Below are 13,070 nucleotides of genomic sequence, written 5' to 3' on the forward strand. Positions count from 1 at the left end.
CCCTTCTCGTCTCTTCTCTTCTCTTCTCTTCTCTTCTCTTCTCTTCTCTTCTCTTCTCTTCTCTTCTCTTCTCTTCTCTTCTCTTCTCTTCTTTTCTTTAATCTTTCATTACAATCCAGACTTTATCCCCCTCCCAGTCCACCTTCCAACTGTTCCCCATCCCACACCTCCCCCCCCATCTCTAAGAGGATGTCCCCACCCCATTCCACCAGATGTCTCCACTCTCTGGCGCCCCAAGTCTCTTGAGGGTTAGGTGCATCTTCTCTGAGTCCAGATCCAGCAGTCCTCTACTGTATATGTGTTGGGGGCTTCATATCACCCAGTGTATGCTGTCTGGTTGGTGGCTCAGTGTCTGAGAGATCTCAGGGGTCCAGGTTAGTTGAGACTGCTGGTCTTCCTATAGGGTTGCCCTCTTCCTCAGCTTCTTCCAGCTTTTCCCTAATTCAACCACAGGGGTCAGCAGCTTCTTCCCATTGGTTGGGTGCAAATATCTGCATCTGACTCTTTCAGCTGCTTGTTGGGTCTTTTGGAGGGCGGTCAGAGTTTCTTATTGAATCTAAAGTTCATCATTCAGAGCATCATCACTATCTTACATGACACATGGATAGAAATGGTTAGTTTCTCCAAATATATTCCATCAGAAAGAGAGATACACGGCATGAGGGGTTGGCAAGTCGGGACAAAGTGAAGAGAGGGAGAATGACTGAGGGACCCTCCAGGATACAAGTGGAAATGAAGTGAAGAGAACTTATAAGAGAATTGGACAAGAGCAAAATAACTCCGCTGGAGGTTTTCCACAAGCCTCACCTGGAGCATCCCTAAAGCCAGCAAGATACTGCAACAGTTCAGCCTTCCCTGACTCCGGAACAGACTAGAGGAAACACTGCCAGTGCCTCGCTTAGAATGGGACTTGAATCTGTTCCTCCAGCAGAGGCCTCCCCTGGCCTCCCAAGGGATTGCGTGCTTGCTTTGCTCTGCATCTGGCCTGTGCTCTCTCTGGGTTAAGAGGCTGGGGTGACAAGAAGCAGAGAACAAAGATACTGCTGAAGTCACTGCTCCAGCAGAGCTTAATTCTCCCCTGTCCCTGCCCATATCCCAGGCTGGCCTTGCCTCTTTCATCATGTCTGACATGTTTCCAGGCTAGACAGAGAAGAGGAGCGGCTGCAGCAGGCAAGACTCTCTTCTGCCACTGCCTGCTCATTGACTGGAATAGAAGTAAAGATGGTGCAGTTTGGTCCTGTAGGATGCAGCCCATGTCCCTCCAAAGCCTGTCCGAGGGTAACTAGAGAATGTACATTGCTCTTTGCTAAGGTCTAATACATCCCTTTCCCTGTTCACTCCCCTTCTCGGCAGCCCATCCATGTTTGTCTAATCAGCAGCTGATCAGCACAAGACAGAGTCACGTCATAGGAGTAGCAGTTGGGAGGCAGGGGTCAACCACGCTGTAATATTTAACTATATTACTCAAAACAACCAGAGAGCCCTCATTTTAATTTTCAACTTCAAAGAGAGGCCTAGGCTAAGGAAATTATTACAGTATTGCTCTAGAACATGTCAGGGAATACCAGGTTGAAGGGTATTAAATGTAAAAGAAACACGGCTTGCCAGGTAGGATGAACATGGCCAGTCTAGTCTCTTTGCCAGTAGTGAGTGGGTCCATTGTTGGTCATACTTAATTAAACCAAAGGCAACCTTGATGAGGGTTTTTAAGAACTTTAACAATCTATTCATGGGCCAAAGGTGGAGACTTCCATGTCCTATCTTTGATTTACCTGTAGTGGGCTTTCTGGGTGGACATATTGAGGAGGCAGGTGAAGATTTGGCATTGGGAATGATATAGGTATAGAGATAGATTCAGGTTGATATAGATAATGTACAGGGTGAGATAGAAGTGAATGAAAAGATACAAGATTTGGGAAATATGATGCACATGACAGAAAGTGTCGAATAATATGGTGGATAAAGAACCCAGATACCAGGAAAATCTTTATACACCTTGACATGAACACGGCATCTCTGAAGATCACAACTCTATTCCTCCAAAGACAGGAAGCAGCAAGGACCTTGTCCATCCCTGCCAACATCCCTTTTTGTTTCAAACTTTCCTTTTTGTTTCATTGATCAAGACTGATCACATGACTAAGCTCAGCTCAATCATGGGCAGAAGAAATAGAATGGCTATGGTCGACTTAGACTGATTAATATCCTCACCCCAGTGGGACTGGTATAGGTCACTCCCATGAGCACCCTCTTCACCATACCATCACCACGCCAGCACCATTCTATCACCACCATCATCATCTTTACCATCATCACCATCATCACCATCACTTAGCAGCTTGTTAGAGATGAAGTTCTACCCCAGTCCTGGGGTAGAGTCTGGATGTTCTTAAGATTCCCCGGGGGGTTCACACAACATGTCCTGAGTCTAAGATACACCAGCCTAGATGGCTGTGGTGTCTACGGTGTCTGGTATGCTAAACATAGTTTCTACTTTTTTATTTCTTCTCTCACTTGCTCACCTGTCACCAGACTCAGAGTGTTACCGATGAAAGCAATGAAGACTTTGCTTAATCTACTCCATGAATGGGTTCTCTTCATGTTTTCCGGAGGCAACAAAGAGCAGGGCTTTAAGTACAAACTCAGCTATCTTCCAGTTTGAACTTAATGGAACCACTACTATTGGTCTTTCTTGTCTCCCCACTCCTGCACAGCCTGGATTGGCAATGCTACTTGCTGTTGAAGCATCTGTGTTCTTTAAAACCACAGGCAAGCATTTGGAATACTTGTTAGGTTGTGTTATTTCTTTTTATAGTGCCTTTTTGTGAGTCTGTGGACTTGCAGATTCTAATCAAAATGTCTATCCCGATGTCCGTGAGGACTGTATGTCTCTTCCTTACATCCCCATAAATGTTACTTAATGGGACAGGACTTCCTTTAGTGAGTTCTGTCTAGTGTTTGAGACATCAAGACTAAAAACTACACACAGAGAATCTAGACTTTTTTTTCCAAGAAATAACCAATTTGGTTAAAGAACTGTAGAACCGAATCTAAGAAGAACCCTTAAAAGAATTCACATGCCAAGGTTAAAGAAAGGGAGAGTGAAAAGTCCCAGACGTGCCGAGATGGACGAGTTCCTCAGGCTTTGTCCAAGCAGCACTCCTCAGTAAGTAACACACTCAGAACCTGATAAAGCAAATAGATCTGGTGCTGTGTTTTCTCTGACTTCCTCCCTGACTCTTCCTTTAGTTTATTCATTCATATGTACTGACTACCTGGCAGACATCAAGTGCTCTCTGATGGCAGCCTCATTACTTCACTGTAATGGGCTTGAGAACAAATCCTTCTAAGAATCGTAAATGTGTCAGGATGGAAATAGCAGTTTCTTGGAGACAGCATCCTTGACATGATTTTGGCAAAATTGTAACCATCCCCATATGAAGTACAGTTTCCCTCCAGGACATGGGCCGTCAGTGGTCTGTCCTCAGATTGCTTCTCCAATCTCTTATTTCACCCTTCCTCTGCTGTCCTGCTGGCCTGGTTCTCTTTTGCTTTAAAGGTGAATACAAAACTCCCTTTATCAGGTTCCCATCTCTCCTACATGCCCCTTTGGTGATGTGAAACCCCTCAAGAATTTAAGCTCATCTGTGACACTCTGCAGCTGGCCATTTAACATTAATCACCTTTACCTCTAACACAGTGGTCCTCAACTTTCTTAACACTGTGACCCTTTGATACAGTACCTCATGTTATGGTGACACCCAGCCATAAAACTTTTTTGTTGCTACTTCATAACTGTAGTTTTGTTACTATTATGAATTGTAATGTAAATTTTGGGGGGAGATAGAGGTTTGCCAAAGGGGTCGGACCCACAGGTTGAGAACCACTGTTCTAACATGATGCTTCCACTATAGATTAATGAACACATTGTCTTCTTTACATCCTGGAAGGTTGCGTGTCTCCCTCGTCAAAAGGCAAAGCTCCTGGCTCATCCTCTGTGCTCCACTTGGTACCTGTGTAAAGGTCTGGCAAGTAGAGTTCGGCTGCTCACCAAATATTTCTGGCTGCTCAGGCTGTCTGGGCCTTTATTACATTTTTACTCTTCTTGGTGCCTTAGGGTTGTTGGGAATATAGTGCCAATTATTATCAATGAGTTACAACCAAGTAACTTGTGAACCTCTGGGACAAATGTTAATTATCAGCCCAGGACCCTGGAAGGTTAGGTTTTTCTCTTGTGGCTGCCACTGCTTAGCTATTGATCATCTGGGTCTTAAAGTGGCAGCAGTGTCAAGTTGCAGCAGAGTCCAGGTGAACTATGGTGTCTATGGTGAGCACTGGAATTGAGATAGAAACAAACTTTCAACATTCAAACTCACTGAGATCTAGAATTGTTTGCTATGAAACAAGGTCTTTTGTGAGCTGGTTGATATCTCAAAAAGGAATGTTCTCAACAGATACTGTGAGCCTATAGTTTACCATTGTTTGTAAATTTGTTAAGCAAAATTGCACATGTTAAATATATGATGTAAGATGGAGAATGCTGCAGGTGGTCTGAGGTCACTGATTTTCTTAGAACTCAGCATCCTCTAAAATTCAGCATCCTTTTAGAACTCAGCATCCTCTAGAACTCACTCAGCATCCTCTAGAGCTCACTCAGCATCCTCTAGAACTCAGCATCCTCTAGAGCTCAGCATCCTCTAGAACTCACTCAGCATCCTCTAGAGCTCACTCAGCATCCTCTAGAACTCAGCATCCTCTAGAACTCACTCAGCATACTCTTCTAGAACTCAGCGTCCTCTAGAACTCAGCATCTTCTAGAACTCACTCAGCATCCTCTAGAACTCAGCATCCTCTAGAACTCACCATACTCTTAGAACTCAGCATCCTCTAGAACTCACTCAGCATCTTCTAGAACTCACTTAGCATCCTCTAGAACTCAGCATCCTCTAGAACTCACTCAGCATCCTCTAGAACTCACTCAGCATCTTCTAGAACTCAGCATACTCACCATCTTCTAGGTTTGGTGGGAGCTTAGGATACCTACTTAAAGAAATTTGTGCTAATTAGAAACATTAAGCAGACATTCTCAGAACACAGTGATCTCAGCAGATTAGAGAGAGATTGTGTTAGGTGTATTTTTTTATAACGGATCACATGAAAGTAAGAAACCTAAGGAACTATTTAAACAAAGATATTTACTGCTCTTCTTTCCTATAGATCTGTAGCAGTTTGATTCCTCTGTCTTTCTTTTATCCATCTTTTACAAACATTGCAATATGAGTTTTTTTAAACCTCCTACTAAATATAGGGGGGTGTCATCATTTATGTTTAAATTCCATTTTTTAAAAAGAAATATTTGTGCTAGACAACAGTGACTCACATTAAATAAACAGACAGATTGAGTAAAGAGTGAAGTAAAGAAAAAAAAAAAAGAGCCAGCATTTTGCTTCTCAGTGATTTTAGACAGGAACTGGGCATCCTCTGCTTCTTAAGCTCCCAATTTATTTATAAAACAAACCAAGTAGGGTTTCATGATTTTCACCCTTATCCAAGTGCAGTGAGCTATTCATCCTGACACACTTAAATGAAGGTCTTTAAAAATCTGGTCTCAGAATCCCACAAGAGTTTACAGTGACTGTCAAGTCATGTTCACAGCTTGAGTAAGTTCCTGGCTGTGAGAACATGTCTCTCAGCAGAAATACTGGTTGCATCATCTTTCCATATCTTGATACACCTGTAACTGAGCAACACACCCCTCAGAAACACTTCATGCATCCTGTGATATTTTCTAGAGGAAACATCATGTTCCAAAGGGTAGTGTTTGTTTCTAGGATATTAATAACCAAAAAGAAATATCACAAGTTTCCTATTTCAACCAAGGACAATGCTCCCATGAAAGCATCCAAAACACGGGGGAAGAGAAACCAAATTAAAAAAATGTTTGGGGTACACATCTAACTTTCTCCTCAGCCAGTCAGTTACTCTGATTTCTGCTTTAGTCTGTCCTTGATCCCCACTTAGTCAATGGAAGGAAGAACTGGATTGTACAAGAAACATTTATAAAGCTAGGATAAAGCCCAGATCTCAAGGTTCTCCAAACCTGGCATTTCCTCGTTTCTCCAACATCCCATCCTTTGGTGTGGAAAAGATGAAACGACCAGGTGTACCCTAGGATGATATATTGCTAAGGTTCACTCCAAATACAGAATCACTAGAAATATTGTTTTCAAAAACCATATTGTTCTGCTGGTAAAAGTAACCAAACAAAATATAAAGCATACAGATAATAGAACACGGTCTTAGCTCTATAAACAATGTCCACTCATATCCTGGTGCCCTCAGTGGGAAATGGGGACATCTAATTGGCAGCCCGAGTATACTTGTCTGCTTTTCCTGTCTTCCAATTACTCTGAAATAACAGAAAAGAAAAGCTATAACAGCAGTTTGGGTATTTTTGAAGATTTGTGTAGATATAATTTGACAGAACAATAAAGAAAAGCCAAACTCAGTTTGTGTACATATGTACTGGAGGGGTTTTGAGCTCAGAGTTTTTGGGGTCAGGGCATACAGGGGCTTGGTTAGTAATCATATGAGCCATAAATTCAAAGATCACATTGTGAGCTGCTGGGCCAATCAAGATCCTCCCAGATCCCTCTTATGCTGGGGTTCTAAAGGAGTTCTGGTGGCTCCCACACTAAAGCCTTAACATCTGCTTAAACATTGAAGCCAGTGTGTCCCTCAGAGGGGTCAACTGAGCGGAGATGCAGACAGGACAATACTCTGTGGACCTAAGCTAGAGGTGGAGTGAGCAGAGAAGTAGGAGGAAGGCAAGAAATCATGGCTTGGCTTCTTTTATGTCAGAGGCTCTTGGGAGCATCTTACTCTGGGGAGAGGAAGTTCTCCCACCAAGGTAATCTACTGCACAGCTGAGAGTTCTCCCCTGTGTTTCAGAGGCTGGCTGCTCCCCCATAACCTCTGTGCACTGGGAGGCTGAATCAGCCACACAATAGAAATGCAACAATATGGAAGGAACACTCAGACTTCCAGATCATTGAAGTCACCATTGTATAAAACTGATGCATATACAAATAGACGCATGAATATTAAGTATTGAGAAACTGGCTACCTAGTTCTTCAGGGAGAAAGAGAGGAAAGGGGATTTCCTGAAATTTTATATTTCTCTCACAGCTTGCAAGGGAGGAGACAAAAGGAATAGGTAAAGAACGGACAAACAACCAGAGATGACTTTTCCAGTCCTGCAGACGCTATAAACTGTCATGATAAAACTTTCCTTTTAGTCATTGATTCATGTCAATCTACGAAACTTTTGCCTTCACCATTCACAACTGGTGACAATTTTGATCTCCAGAAGATGTGTAGCAATGCTGGAAGGTGAAGCCGATTGCCATGGGAACAGGCCAGGCTTGCTACGAAATCTGGTGCAAAGTACAGGAGAGCTCCGCCAAAAGCATCCACAGCGCAGAGGTTGCTGGGAGATCTGCCTTCTCTAGGCGTCCCTCCACCCCAGAGCTTTAGTGAACAGCCTTGGTACTCTCCCCCCAACCCCCGAGCTTTAATTAACATCCTAGCTTTGGGGTTCAAAATTATGCCTCCTGTTTTTTTGTGGCTGAGATCGACACTCTGACATTTTGACACCGATGCTTGGCGCCTTTGGGGAAATAGTTGTAGCATGCACAGTCTAAGCACAGTTGATGCTCTTTGCCACTAAACGGTCATTTTTTTAGAAGCTTCCTCTGTGCTAGCTGATATCCATTCCTAAACAAATAAGTCTCATAAATTCATAATCATTTAAGTTCCAATGTAAGGTTATTCATATTTTCTCAATTCTTTGATTTTTATTTCCAGTTTCTTTCTCTTGTGCTGGGAATTTTGGTCTAGGTTCACTATATATACATTATTCATAACATATAAAAATTTAAATGACACCTTATGATTTTAAGAACAATATTACAAAATGCATTTTAGAATTTATCTGTAGGTTTTGTTTTAAGAGTAGGCTCTCTCCCACTAAACAGAAATCTTTATTTTGTGTTTTCTTAAGACAATTGCTTACTTTATGGTATGTGGCAACCCTGATAAGAAAAGATATTTATTTCTTTTCCTTTGAAAAACAGGAAAGCAGGCATTGCTTTGCTTGTTCGTTGTAGTTTGGCTTTTAGCTGTGAAAAGCATGTATCTAGTGACAGTGTCAAAACTACTTTTAAAGGGTACGTTTATACTGATGTCATTCAACCAACCTGGTCCCTCCCACCTTGTCTTCTCTGACTCCTCTTTAAAGTAATTGTCTTAAAATTTTGTTTGATACTTTGCTGCTTCTTCTTCTTCTTCTTCTTCTTCTTCTTCTTCTTCTTCTTCTTCTTCTTCTTCTTCTTCTTCCTCTTCTTCTTCGTCTTCTTCGTCTTCTTCGTCTTCTTCTCCTCCTCCTCCTTCTTTTTTGAAATATAGTCATGCACACACAAATGTTTTCACACTATAAACACTATAAATTTTGTTGTTTAATTTGTCCTTTTATCAATACATCTTAGAGACCATTCTGTATAAAGAAACATTACTTAATCCTTTTTACACTGGACTAGACAGATACCATGCAGTGTGCAGGAGAGCCCCAGACACAGAGGATTATGACTTACAACATCCAAACAGTTGAGGCTGCTGGGAGCCCTTCAGCGTAACTTGTATCTCTCTAAGTATAATCTCCGGAGTTTTGATATTTTGCCTTACCTTAGTTTGCTAACCAGCCCCTGACTTAGTTTACTTTCTGTTAGTGGGATAAAACATGTACCAAAACCACCTTAGGAGACGAAGGGGTTTGTCTGGCTTATAGATCACAGTCTGTCACTGAGGGAAACAACAGTAAGAACTCAAAGTGGGAACCCAGAGTCAGGAGCAGAAGCAGAGATCATGACATGCTTACTGGCTTGCTCCTTTCTATAACTTGCTCATCTTACTATCTCATACAACCCGGGCTCACTTGCATAGGAGTGGCACCGCCCACAGTGGGCTAGACCCTCTCACCTCAATCACTAATTAAGAACATGCCCCACAGATGCCCACACAGACCAATCTAATGGAGGCAACTCCTCAAGTGAAGTTTTTTTCTTCCCAGGTACCTTAGCTTGGATCAAGTTGACAAAACCCCAAACCTAACCAGCACAGCCTCCCTTTTCCTTGAATGTTTCCAGACGCATGTAGTGCTGTTGCCATGACGATATCTGTTCACTGATGACTTACACTCTGCCAGAATCTCCTTGGAGTCCATTTCTGCAAGCACAACTTGTGGGTCAGAAAGAAAATACAAATGTAACATTGCTAGATGTTGCATTTTCACTAGCAACCCATGAGGCAGCCTTTGAGGCAAGAAAATACAAATGTAACATTGCTAGATGTTGCATTTTCACTAGCAACCCAGGAGGCAGCCTTTGAGGCAAGAAAATACAAATGTAACATTGCTAGATGTTGCGTTTTCACTAGCAACCCACGAGGCAGCCTTTGAGGCAGCCTTTTCTCTACCTTTGCCAATAGAGTGTATGGTCACTGAAAATTTTACTAGTCTGATATGTAAAAATTCGTATTTCACTGTTTCCCTACCATAAGCAACGCTGAACACATTTTGAATTGCTGTTTTTACTTATGTCTGTCATGTATTTATCTCTTTTGCTTGCATTCATAATAGATCACATTATTTATTCTTTGGCAATTAATGACAATGAGAACATGAAATTTGAGCTGAAGTGGCCAGAAGATGTGTAGCTCCAATTATGTTGGGAAATGATCAGAAACGAGCATTCCACAGGCAATTCTGAGAAGAATGTGAAAACAACCCTCAAAAGTCAACTGCAGAGGTTTTTAAGGTCCAATGCAAAAAAAAAAAAAGATGAAATACAAAATGAATAAAACCAATGCCTTTAAAAATCCTGGCTTATAAGGCGATGCTACAGAAAGAGAGGTGAGAACAGACTAAAGGAATTAACAGTGAAAGCAGACAGTTCTGAATGGAGATGGAAAACGGGGTTTCTAAAAGAAAACCCTGGAGGTTCTAAGTGCTGCTTCTTGGTGGAGCTCCCCACATGAACAGGCCTTGAAAATGTCCAACAGAAAATACAAATTTGGGTAATTTTATCACAGACAAAAGACAGACATGCACAGCTAAGCATTAGAAAGTGCTGTAGCATCTGAGGAGATTCAAATTTTATGAGTAAATGATGTATATAACAGCATAAATAAATTCTGCCTACACATCTCTGTGCCATACCATATGTACTATGTGTGTGGACAGCTCAACTGCAAAATTGGCAGACAATACATGAACTCTTTCTAGGCGATTGTTAATTATGAAATTTGACTTAAAAAGGAGACTTTAAAATTACTATAAGAACTTGAAGAATTGATTTAAAAAAAAAAAAAAACCAAAGTACCCATTAAAATGGTGCCAAAAGCTCTCTGCCTGGCATGCCTGGACAGAGTCTTTCTCTCCCTGTGAAAAAAGGTAGCCTATAATCCACAACTTTCCTTGAGTTAATCAGGGAGCTGAGGTAAAAAAGTTAACCAAATAGCCGGGCTCAAGCCAAGAGACTTCGGTGCAAGCTGGGACAGAAGGCCTATATAACCTAAGGCTGAACCCAGGAAGTAGGGACCTGAGGACAACACAATATAGGCAGATTAATTCAGCTTCAACTTTTATTTTATTATTTATTTTTATGTGTGTGTGGTGTTTGCCCCCATGTATACCTATGTATCATGTGTGAGCATCATATATGTGCAGTGCCTGTGGTAGCCAGAAGAGCCTGAGACTGGAGTTACAGAAGCTGTGAACTGTCATGTAGATGCTGAGAATCAAATCTGGATCCACTGGAGGAACAGCCTGTGCTTCTAACTACTAAGCCATCTCTCAAGCCCTTCAGCTAAAACCTGTAATGAGTTGTTAGGTCTCAAGTGTGGGCTGACATGAGAATACAGAACCAGTGGGCACTGCAGATACTTATAGGCTTATAGACACTGCTCTAATGATCTTGGTCATACACTTACAGGGAAGTGCTGACGCCCCACTGGAACTCCAATAATCTTCTGGACTGGACTGGCAGAAAAAGAGGAGCTTTTGCCATCAGGACACAGTGAAATCCCACATGACTGGAGAAGGGGGAGAGAAAGAACCTTTTACTTCTAGAAGAGGCCCAGCAAACTGTTCTGAGACCAGAACACTAGCTAGGGTTAGTGCTGGAGCGGGTAGTCCCCCAAGACAGCCCCAAATCCAGTCTGAAGCCTGAGGTACACCTGGGTGGCAGGGAAGTCAGTCTCTGATCCTATACCTTTCTAACAAGCAACTGGCAGTGTGGCAGTTTGAATTAAATGGCCCCCATAGGCTCTTAGGGAGAGGCATTATTTGAAAGGATTAGGATATGTGGCTTTGTTGGAGTGGGTGTGGCCATGTTGGAGTAGGTATAGCCTCATTGGGGGAAATGTGTCACTGGGGGTGGGCTTTGAGGTTTTAGAAACTCAAGCCAGGCCTAGTGACTCTCTCTCTCTCTCTCTCTCTCTCTCTCTCTCTCTCTCTCTCTCTCTCTCTCTCTCTCTCTCTCTCCTGCCTGCTGATCCAGGTATAGAAAGAATTCTTGGCTCCTTCTCTAGCAGCATGTCTGCCTGCACACTGTGGTGTTTCTCACCATGATAATAATGGACTAAACCTCTGAACCCGTAAGGCAACCTCAATTCAATGTTGAGTTTATAAGAGTTGTTGAGGTCAGTGTCTCTTTACAACCATAACCCTAACTAATACAGGCAGCAACCTGTTGCTTAGAGACCAGGCCAAAATGATAAGACCCCACCACTACCACCACCACCACCATGAGGTGCACATGTAGAGTGAAGATCTGAAATCAGGATGAAAGAGGAACACTGAGAACCCCCCACCTTAAGAAAGCTGGTCCTCATCACAAGCATCAATGAGCCAAAGAGGCACCAGATTCACCCTCCCATACCAATTGATGGGTAGAGGGACAAGTGTGCTGTGTCCAGTGAGGTTCATGAATGCTTCTTATCTCCATCTCTGCTGTCTCTTATACAATATCTGGCATACAATGATAAATGACAAGATTTTTTTTAAGGAAAAAAAGAAAAGAAAAAAGAAAGATCTCAACTGATTTTATGTGTAAATTTTATTTTTATTTTTTATTAGATATTTTTATTTACATTTCAAATGTTATCTCCTTTCCTAGTTTCCCCTTCAAAAACCCCCTATCCCCTCCCCCCGTTCCCCTGCTCACCAACCCACCCACTCCCACTTCTTGGTCCTGGCATTCCCCTACACTGGGACTTAGAGCCTTCACAGGACCAAGGGCCTCTCCTTTCATTGATGACCACTAGGCCATCCTCTGCTACATATGCAGTTAGAGCCATGAGTCCCATCATGTGTTTTCTTTGGTTGGTGGTTTAGTCTCTGGGAGCACTGGGGGTACTGGTTAGTTCATATTGTTGTTCCTCCTATGGGGCTGCAAACCCCTTCAGCTCCTTGTGTCCTTTCTCTGGTTCCTCCATTGGGGGCCCTGTGCTCCATCCAGTGGATGGCTGTGAGCATCCACTTCTGTATTTGTCAGGCACTGGCAGAGCCTCTCAGGAGACAGCTTTATCAGGCTTCTGTCAGCAAGCACTTGTTGGCATCCACAATAGTGTCTGGATTATAAATTTTATAATATCATAGAAGGACATGAAAATTTTTGCTTAAGTCATTCAAAAGAAAAAATGTGAATGAAGCAAATAAGAGATAGGAGGAGGGGAAATAAAAGCTCACTAATAAGGGAGGTTTCATGAAATCTGAGAGCCCTGTCTTGTTCTGCAGCAGCTATGGAGGAAGGTCTCTTTTCAGTTTTCTAGAGATCAGAAGAAATCTAATCCGTTCTGGCTTATGTAGATTATGTTGGCAGTTAAACTCTTTCTGTAACAAACTTTTCTTCTTGTTTGGACCACAGATGCGACAAGATCCAAACATGACCAGACTTGACAGAATCAGGAACAGGAACGTCCACTAGGCTTTGGCTTTTTTTTTTTTTTTTTTT

This window comes from Mus caroli, chromosome 19, assembly GCF_900094665.2.
Source record: "Mus caroli chromosome 19, CAROLI_EIJ_v1.1, whole genome shotgun sequence".
NCBI lineage: Eukaryota > Metazoa > Chordata > Mammalia > Rodentia > Muridae > Mus > Mus caroli.